At 45.2% G+C, this 6,079-nt stretch overlaps 1 long non-coding RNA gene across 1 annotated transcript; it reads right to left on the reverse strand.

Annotated features, from left to right (window-relative positions):
* Positions 1–532: 532 nt before the first annotated feature.
* On the reverse strand, positions 533–2,495 carry LOC124666347. The gene is made up of 3 exons (XR_006990869.1): positions 2,437–2,495; positions 1,275–1,363; positions 533–1,167 (listed from the first exon to the last, which is right to left on the reverse strand). It is a non-coding gene; the product is annotated as an uncharacterized LOC124666347 (long non-coding RNA).
* Positions 2,496–6,079: the final 3,584 nt, after the last annotated feature.

The following is a 6,079-nucleotide window of genomic DNA, read 5'->3' on the forward strand; positions in this document are numbered from 1 at the left end:
ACAGAACAGTCCGTAAAAATGGATTTTATTAGGCCACCATACTTGCTCAAATAAAAATGCTCAAATTGAATGAAAGTTGCGTACATATATGAGGACCATGCACGTAAATTGGCTAAGGATGCAGGTGGACAAGTTCACGGAAGAGCCCGCTTCAGCCGCGTGAGCCGCTAGTGCAGAACGCAGGACAAGCAGGAGCCTGCGGACGCACCTACGCGGACAAGTGCAGGTCTCGCGGGTTCCTGCGTCCGCGCTCGTTAGCTGCTGTGCGCTGCGTGCGCACGCGTTAGCTGATGTGGGCTGCGTTCGCGTGCGTTACCTGTTGGCATGTGCGTCCGTGCTTTTTTGATGCTATAATGTACTTGCAAGATTATCTTGCTACATTTTTTTTTTGAACAGGATCTTGCTACATGACAGTAGTCTATTTGCAAGACTAACTAGATTGACATATATTACAGAGCAAAATCAATAATCTCAAAACGACTAGATTGGAGAAGTCCGAAATAATCTGAAAATTTCCAAATTGGAGTGTCATTACATGCTGAAATAATTTAGCAATTATATTGAAACCGGGGACAAATTTAAAACTGCAAGATTGGAGTGTGATTAGTAATACTTTGTAATACAGATACTTGTAAAACGTTAAACAAATGTTCCGACCAGGTGAAAACACTGTGAAAGACATCAATAACCCTATCTAAAACTGGAATCTCGCGTTCGCACCAGCGTCATCCCTCCGCCGTCCACCGGCCAGCTCCCACCGGAATCGACCCTCCTCCACCGGCCAGCTCCTCCTCCGCGCTTGGCCGGTCCTGCTCGCTAATCGATCCACGTGTGTTGCTGGAATCCATTCACGCCGTGGGCGTCGCCTAGCTCGTCAATCGTTCCACGCACATCGCCAGAGTCGATCCACGCCACGTCCCCGGAATCATTCCGCATGGGTCGCCGGAATCCATCCACGTCGCGCGCGTGGCCCAGCTCGTCGGAAGCTCCAGGTCGCCCAGCTACACTTCCTGGAGGCCGACCGCACCTACAGGTACACGCGCGCCCAACACCCACCCAAGAGAGCGCCGACTAGTACCTCCAGGTCCACGCGCCCTCATCATCGCTCCTTCTTCCTCGCTCAGTAGCACAGTAGATCGACATGGTTCTTCGACGAGGGAGATATCACTAAAGAGGAAGGAAACATATCAGGTCAAAATCATATTACTGTCCCTAAAGAGGAAGGCATTGCTCTTACAGTTTTGGAAGATTTGTTTTGATGGTCGATGATTTACCTGCTGATTACGCCTTGCAGTTTTGGAGTAGAATTGAAGAATATCAATCTTCAAGACTAGTGATTGCGGTCAAAGCTTGTAACCTGGTGCTGTAGTTACATGTGTCAATCAGAACATAGTCTATAATGAGATTGTACTTTTTTGTAACTACGGAGCGTTCCATGGTCAGTAAAATTGAAGCTGCAAGAATAAACAAACATGAAGGTTTCTCAGACTCGTGGATTTGAAGGTCATACCAGATCCTCCATATTATGAATTATAAATATTGTCATGAAGGTCCTGATGCCCTAAATCTGCTACCTATAAGCATTGAAGTAATGTCCCTTGAAGTAATGTTTAAAGTCTAAATCATAGCCTACAGGTCAGATCAGGTTACTTACAAATGGCCTTAACAGTCCTAGACACAATCATGCTAGTGCCCATTACTCATTAGCATTACATCCAGGGAGAGAGATAAAACAAACAAATACTCAAACACAATGCACTTATGTAAACAATGGAACAACACAAGTCAAGCTCTGCATCTCCTGGAAAAGAACTTTGAGTTCATTATCAAGTCGCTAATTTCCAAGCAATCAGTACTTCTACAAATAAACGATTAAAATGGAATAGATTCAACAAAGTTGCTGACAGAGACAGCCTTATTTGAGAGCAGATTTAGACTACTCGAGAGATCCAAGCAATCAGTTGACACAGTCAGGAGACCAAAAGGCTATGCAAAACTTTCAGGTTGCTTTTTCCAAAATTATCCTCTGGATTTGTCTCGAAACTTGCAGTATTTGTTTGCTACAGTATTACAGATGGGAAGGGACAACGCATGCAGAGTAGTTTTGAACATAGGAATAAAATGGGGAAATACTATCAGACAGGATTTTAACCCATTGTGGATGAAGCAACCCATCATCAACCATGAGTAAATATCCAGATAGCAGACTAACTTGCAGGAGTAAAAGTTCAGATTCTACTAGGAGATCAAACATGGAGAGAAACCTATCCAGGTAGTTCAGTTGTCCAAAACTGTAGTAGGAATGAACATGCAACCCACATGAGAGAAGACAAGCAATCAACAGGTTCGTGCTAACTGGTAATAATCCAGCCATTGATAGTACTCCATCACGTTGTAATCATTCCTATTCGACATGTTCATAGAGTAGTTGCCAACCTCGTCACAGTCCGCTGGGAACACAGCGCCCACGCCCGAGAAATCCAGGCCGCTCCCCACATCCACCACCTCGCCGTCGCCGCCGCATCCACCCAAGCCAAGGACGATGTTCTTGTCCTCCCCGCCGCTCACAGATCTTGGGGCGCCACCAGCGCTTTAGGGAGACGCCAGTCGCCAGATATTGACTGAGGCGGCGCGGGGGATCCAGGTGGCGGCGTATGGCATGGAGTGTGAGGAGAAGGCGGCGGCGTGGGGGAGCGGGCAGGCAGCGCCGTGGGCGGAGCAGGTTGCTGCATCATGGCACATGGGTGGAGCGTAGGCGCCGGCGGCGCAGGTGGGGATCGACGGAGCAGGCAGAAGCCCTATCGTGTTTGATATGCGGTGCGGGCGGCGGGCCGAGAAGGCAAGGCAGGACTGGGCCACAAAGCCCACTTTAGAGTAGCAGGTTGTCCGCGACGCCACGAGGCGTTTCTTTGGTGGCGCGGCGTAGCGGGCCTACGGAAACCTGCGGCCACCCTCATCCGGAAAATTGGCTTAATTTTCTGAGCTACCTACAGGGAGGTAGACCCAGATTCGTGACAACAAAGAAATCTGGAACTGCGCAGTAATCCAAATCTAGTACTTACTTTACAATCAAAGACTTTACTTGGCACAACAAAACTCAAAACTAAGATAAGGAGAGGTTGCTACAGTAGTAAACAACTTCCAAGACTCAAATATAAAACAAAAATACTGTAGTAAAAACATGGGTTGTCTCCCATAAGCGCTTTTCTTTAACGCCTTTCAGCTAGGCGCAGAAAGTGTAACTCAAGTATTATCGCGAGATGAAGCATTGACATTACCTTGGGCTTTACCCTTACCTTTCTTGTCCTTACTCTTTGGATTAGGGAATATATGACTACCCCCGGGTGTAGAGGTGAATTTTATGGTGCCTTCTCTCACGTCTATGACTGCTCCCAATAATTTCAGCAGGGATCTTCCGAGTGTGATTTGTCCTATTCCTGCGCATTCAATGACAAGGTAATCAATGGATATTGTTATCCCAAGAATGGTTGTATGCACACCCGCAGCTATCCCTTTAGGAATTATAACAGAGTTATCAATAAGAGTTATTCCTTCTCCCCCTTCAGTGAATTCCCAAAGTTTCAAAGACTTATGAATACCCTTAGGCATTAGGCAAAATTCAGTCATAATATCACAATTAGCACGAAGAGTTTGGTCACCTATGACAATTTTAATAGTTGGTTTCCACAATGAAGGTTCAGAGTTAACTAAAACTTGACCAAGACGGTTACGAATGTATCCATAATTTTCATTTAAGCGAGATGCACTTGTCTCAAGAGTGTTTAATCTATTATGAATGCTAATAAGGGCTGAATCAAAATTATTAGATGAATCATGTGATGCAACCAACTTCTTTATGGCATTAAAAGCTTGATCCCCATTACAATGAAGGAAATCTCCTCCCACTAGAGCATCCACGGCATATCTATAGCGAATCATAAGACCAAAATAAAAATTACTAAGGAGCAAACTTAGAGTCATTTGAGGTTCAGTTTTACGATAAGAAGTAAAAATTCTAGACCAAGCATCCTTAAAACTCTCCTCGTCCCCTTGTTTAAAAGTGAAGACTAATTCTTCAGGCGAAGAAGTAACAGGTTCAGAGCTAGTCATGGTAACAAAAGTAACTAATTTTTTTTGTATTTTTAATAATGAGTGCAAGACAGTAAATAAAGCAAACTAGATAAAGTAAATGCAAGTAAACTAATTTTTTGTGTGTTTTTGATATAGCAAACAAGACAGTAAATAAAGTAAAGCTAGCAACTATTTTTTTTGTGTTTTGATATAATGCAGCAAACAAAGTAGTAAATAAAATAAAGCAAGACAAAAACAAAGTAAATAGATTGAGAAGTGGAGACTCCCCTTGCAGCGTGTCTTGATCTCCCCGGCAACGGCGCCGTGAAAATATGCTTGATGGCGTGTATTTCACACATTCGTTGGGCAACCCCAAGAGGAAGGTATGATGCGCACAGCGGCAAGTTTTCCCTCGAAAGAAACCAAGGTTTATCGAACCAGGAGGAGCCAAGAAGCACGTTGAAGGTTGATGGCGGCAGGATGTAGTGCGGCGCAACACCGGAGATTCCGGCGCCAACGTGGAACCTGCACAACACAACCAAAGTACTTTGCCCCAACGAAATAGTGAGGTTGTCAATCTCACCGACTTGTCTGTAACAAAGGATTAACCGTATTGTGTGGAAGATGATTGTTTGCGAGAGAAAATAGTAAAAACAAGTATTGCGGCAGATTTGTATTTCGAGTATTAAAGGAATGGACCGGGGTCCACAGTTCACTAGAGGTGTCTCTCCCATAAGATAAAAGCATGTTGGGTGAACAAATTACGATCGGGCAATTGACAAATAGAGAGGGCATAACAATGCACATACATGGCATGATAAGTATAGTGAGATTTAATTGGGCATTACGACAAAGTACATAGACCGCCATCCAACCGCATCTATGCCTAAAAAGTCCACCTTCGAGGTTATCATCCGAACCCCTTCCGGTATTAAGTTGCAAAGCAACGGACAATTGCATTAAGTATGGTGCGTAATGTAATCAACAACTACATCCTCGGACATAGCGCCAATGTTTTATCCCTAGTGGCAACGAGCACAACACAACCTTAGAACTTTACATCATCTGTCCCGGTGTCAATGCGGGCATGAACCCACTATCGAGCATAAATACTCCCTCTTGGAGTTAAAAGCAAAAACTTGGCCAGAGCCTCTACTAGTAACGGAGAGCATGCAAGATCATAAACAACACATATGTAATAACTTGATAATTAACATAACATGGTATTCTCTATCCATCGGATCCCGACAAACACAACATAGAGTATTACAAATAGATGATCTTGATCATGTTAGGCAGCTCACAAGATCCAACAATGAAGCACAATGAGGAGAAGACAACCATCTAGCTACTGCTATGGACCCATAGTCCAGGGGTGAACTACTCACTCATCACTCCGGAGGCGACCATGGCGGTGTAGAGTCCTCCGGGAGATGAATCCCCTCTCCGGCAGGGTGCCGGAGGAGATCTCCGTAATCCCCCGAGATGGGACCGGCGGCGGCGGCGTCTCGGTAAGGTTTTCCGTATCGTGGTTTTTCGCATCGGGGGTTTCGCGACGGAGGATTTAAGTAGGCGGAAGGGCGAGTCGGGGGCGACGAGGGGCCCACACCACGGGCGGCGTGGGCCCCCCTTGGCCGCGCCGCCTTGTGGTTTGGCCACCTCGTGGCCCCACTTCGTATGCTCTTCGGTCTTCCGGAAGGTTCGTGGAAAAATAGGCCCCTGGGTCTTCGTTTCGTCCAATTCGAGAATATTTCGTTACTAGGATTTCGAAACCAAAAACAGCAGAAAACGAGAACCGGCACTTCGGCATCTTGTTAATAGGTTAGTTCCAGAAAATGCACGAATATGACATAAAGTGTGCATAAAACATGTAGGTATCATCAATAATATGGCATAGAACATAAGAAATTATCGATACGTCGGAGACGTATCAGAGGGTTGCCCAATTGCATATTTTTCTGAGAAACTTTACGGTGCTAAGTTGAACTATCCTATCTATGATAAAGAA

This window comes from Lolium rigidum, chromosome 6, assembly GCF_022539505.1.
Source record: "Lolium rigidum isolate FL_2022 chromosome 6, APGP_CSIRO_Lrig_0.1, whole genome shotgun sequence".
Lineage (NCBI taxonomy): Eukaryota > Viridiplantae > Streptophyta > Magnoliopsida > Poales > Poaceae > Lolium > Lolium rigidum.